General features: G+C 41.1%; 1 pseudogene; it reads left to right on the top strand.

The window, feature by feature from the left end:
• Positions 1-211: 211 nt before the first annotated feature.
• LOC118993811 (transcription elongation factor A protein-like 4) lies at positions 212-3,249 on the top strand (annotated as a pseudogene).
• Positions 3,250-4,013: the final 764 nt, after the last annotated feature.

The following is a 4,013-nucleotide window of genomic DNA, read 5'->3' on the forward strand; positions in this document are numbered from 1 at the left end:
TAAATACACAACTTTTGTAAATAAATTCTTTTTTGGCTCCCCTTTCACAAACTCTTGACAGAAATCTTAAAAAAATGAATAAAAATAAAAGAAGTGACAATATTTCTGACTCTTGTTTGTTTTGTCAGAAGAGAAAGTTTGGAAAGAAAAGGGCTTATTGATTATAATTTCCACTGCTTCTGGAAGACCAGCATGAAGTTCCGAGGTGAGAATGAAAGTGGTGAAATCTCCAAGAGAAACAGGAGCCACCTCCACCAGGACTGCTGCAGGCGAGGTCTGTGGCACATCTTTTGAAATCAGATCTTTTTTGATGAGGCTGGAGAGTTCTGCTGAAGAAAGAGGAGGAAGTACCTTAGGACCTTTTTTGACTCCTGTTTACTTAAACAATAATTATTGAGGAAAAGGTTTTGAAATCAGTTGTAATTGTGACTTTGTTTATTTCTCCTTATCTATGTCTATTGGTTTTTGTTTCAGGTGTCCTAAAAGCTCTGTTACTTGGTACTTAATCTTTAGGAGTGTCCTGTGGATGAATGATCCCTTTTACCATTATGAAATAGCCCTCTTTATCCCTGGTGATGTTTTTTGCTTTGAAATCTATCCTAAGCCCTGAGTTCAGTCTAAATATTTTAATTTGGTCTTAGGTATCAGGGGGAGCACCTGAGGGTAGCCAGGCCAAACAGTCCTGCTTGTCCACAGTACTGACTGATACTCTCACATACTGTGCACTACATTTTACACAGCATGTTCTAGGAGAAAAATGCAGTTTCGGCTCTGGCCAGTGTGGCTCAGTTGGTTGGAATGTCGTCTTGCAATTGAAAGGTTGTGGGTTTGATTTCCTGTAGCCTGCCTAGGTGGCTGGTTTGATCCAGGTAAGGGCCCAGGGGTGGGCAATGCCCCATCCGGACACGTATGGACCCAAGTCCAGGTGCATACTGTAGGCAACCCATCAGTGCTTCTCTCTCACTGAGGTTTCTCTCTCTCCTTTTCCTCTCTCCCTTCCTCTCCATCTAAAGAAGCAATGAAAAAAAATGTCCTTGGGTGAAGATAAACAATTTTTAAATATTTTAAAGATGCAGGAGTTTGGGCAATCTTCTGCTGTTTCATAGTTAGACAAGAATGGCAGTCTCAGTAGCCAGTTTAACATAAAGGTCTTGTAGTAAGTTTGGGAAAGCAGCATCTGGGCACTTCTCCTGGATTAATGTCCACATCTGTAAAATGGGGAAATACACCCCATGATCTCTTCTGTCTTTTAACAATGGAAGTTAACAAGGAAAGATATGAACAGATTTTTTAATAAGAGAAGTAATACAAATGCCCCATTAAACACCCATCAATAGGGAAGTGCAAACTAGTAAATAATGAGATAGCTACCAGTTGCCCCCCATTATATTAAGAGACCAAGAGAGGAATAAAATGAACTCGCCTACTACCGCTACTATTATTTAACTTGTTTTAGAAATTGTAAGCAATACAATGAAATAAGAGAAAGTAGCAAAAAAAATTTTAAGAGAGACAAAACTATTATTATTTGAAGAATTTCTTTTGGTTAGAAAAAATGAGAAAAAAAAAAGAAAAGAGTAAGGTAGATGCTTAAAATACATAGTAAGCTATTTACATGCTTAAAAAAGTCAAACGCTTTTTTTATGTAGCAATGATCAATTACATAGCAACAATAAAAATAAAATATCTAGGTATTAAAATGAAAATGTGCAGGAGCTATATAAAAAAGGTCATTGTGTACTGGGGAATGAAAAAACCATAATGAGACTCTGACCTTGTTGCTATAGCAGCAACAGTGGCTGCAACTTTCCAGTAAGAACATGCAGGTAGCCCTACTTATATTTTCCTTACCTAAAAATTGGATAAAGCAACAAGGAGAAATAAAACAACAACGCAATCCCCTACCCTGCTATTTTTAGCAAAATAAGCAACGGATAGAATCAGCAGAATCCAAAGACTTTCAAAAGTCGCTAAAAGAAGTTAAATTGGGAAGAAAACACAAGGAGAATTTCAAGGCGCCTCATGAGTGGCCAATATCAGACAGTACCAGCAGCAGTACACATCCCAAAATGGAAAAACTCGTCCAGAAGTGCAAAATCTATAACCTATAAATCTAGCAGCTGAGGAGGAGGCGAGCTTCAGCAGGAGTTGCAGGGTCGGGGTGCATCGAAAAGGGCTCCCAGCGGCAGAGGAAAGATCCTGCGAAATCAGGGTCCCTGCTGGCGAAGGACTCATCTGGAAGCGCGGGGACTCTATCCTCTGCTGCTGCAGCTGCTGCTGTGAATGACCTGGGAACGCAGGGCTGGTGACAGAAATCCTTCCAAACTTAACCTGGGTCAGAGAAAGGAGGTGGCAGGGCTACACTAAAAATTTCTCGGAGGACTCATGCCGGCCTGAACCAGTGGTCTCTATGACAGAAAAGAGAGGTCCTTGGAAAGGCTTGAAGCCGGAAAAGGAACTCTGGCCCGTCCCACCATCCAAGAACCCCTGTGCAAATAGCTGGACCAGGAAAAATTTGTGTCATTGAAAAAATGAGTTCCCCCAGGCACCATCGTGAAGCCCAGTCTGGGTGCCCACTCTCATTCACTGAGGTGGGACCCTGAGCCATCTGTGAACACATGATTGTTGCCCCAGTTTCTTTAAGATCTGTTCTTAGCATTAGGCTGGGCTGGAAAAGGACGAACCTGTCCAGAATTTCAGCAGGACAGGACAAGGAGGGAACGTTTCATCAAAGAAAGACTTCAGTGAAAATGAAGGAATGCCTGAAAATCGAGGAGAAATGGAAAACAAAGAACAGACTCAGAATGCTGGAAAGTCAGGAGTAGTGCATACTCCAGAAGATAAGGAAAAGTTAGAAAACAAGGGAAAGATAGAAAGCAAGAGAAAGACAGAAGCTGAGGAAGTACTAGAGGAGAGGAAAAAACAGAGAAGGAGGGAAAGTCAAAAGAAGAGGGACAGCCAGTGATAGAGGGGAAGTTGGAGAGTCAGGGAAAACCAGCGTGCCAGGGAAAAACCAAAAGAGGGAAAACCAGCTGTGGAACCCAGGGCTGCAGGAAAACACCCCGCTGGGGGTGATGTAGCAGGAAAGCCCAGTGCCTTTATGAACATTAAGAGGCCGTATACCACATGCATTTGGGCCATGAGGAGATGATAAGAGAATTTGAAGAGACGGCCAGGGCAGAGGATAAGATGGGGAAAACCAGAGAGAAATTGGAGGAGAGGGGGGTTATGTGGGTACAAAAAAGTTGACAGGACCCTTTCACCAGAGGGGCCCAAAGGAAATCAGGGGTGGCAGTGGGGCCTCACAAAAGGGCTTTGAAGACCTTTTGAGTAGTGCCCCCGGCAAGCATTTGCCAGCCCAGGGCTTCAGGAGACCACTTTGCTCCAGGTGTCACTCTCATTACCCAACTGCAGCCCTCTGTGTTTCAGTAGCAGGTTTTCATCTTTGCATGGGAAAATGTTTATGGTGCATTGCCAAGTGAAAAGAAAAACACAATTTGCAGAACCATTTTTAAAAATGTGTTCAAGAAAGGCTATGGTCCAGCATCTGTACAAGATTTTTATTTTTTAAAATGTGAGGAAAAGCTGCAAAATTAATGAATGCATGAAAAATGTTCACAAGAAAAATGGCATAGAACAAATGAAAATGCTGACCATACACTGGGGTGAAAAATCTTAACAAACTATGACATTGCATGTGTAGGAAGACCTCAGGATGGACATGCAGAACTCATACGTTAGTAAAATGTTCTTGTACACTTTGCTGTAGTTACTGTAGATTTAGATATGCTTTCCCATTCAGAGAATATAAATATAGTCCTTTCATCTTAGTCCCATTTTTACTTTTTATTAATCAGGAATTCTTCATGAAATACACTTTAAAGTAGAAATGTAATTTTCATTCACTGGTTATTTTTGTATCACTTACTGGATAAACATCCTTTTCCCCAGTTATTGAAGGTTCTACTTTAATCATATTCTAAATTCTTATATATGTGAATACATAATATGTA

Source organism: Sturnira hondurensis, unplaced genomic scaffold (genome assembly GCF_014824575.4).
Source record: "Sturnira hondurensis isolate 20B ecotype Veracruz unplaced genomic scaffold, ASM1482457v3 Scaffold0008908, whole genome shotgun sequence".
In the NCBI taxonomy this organism is placed as follows: domain Eukaryota; kingdom Metazoa; phylum Chordata; class Mammalia; order Chiroptera; family Phyllostomidae; genus Sturnira; species Sturnira hondurensis.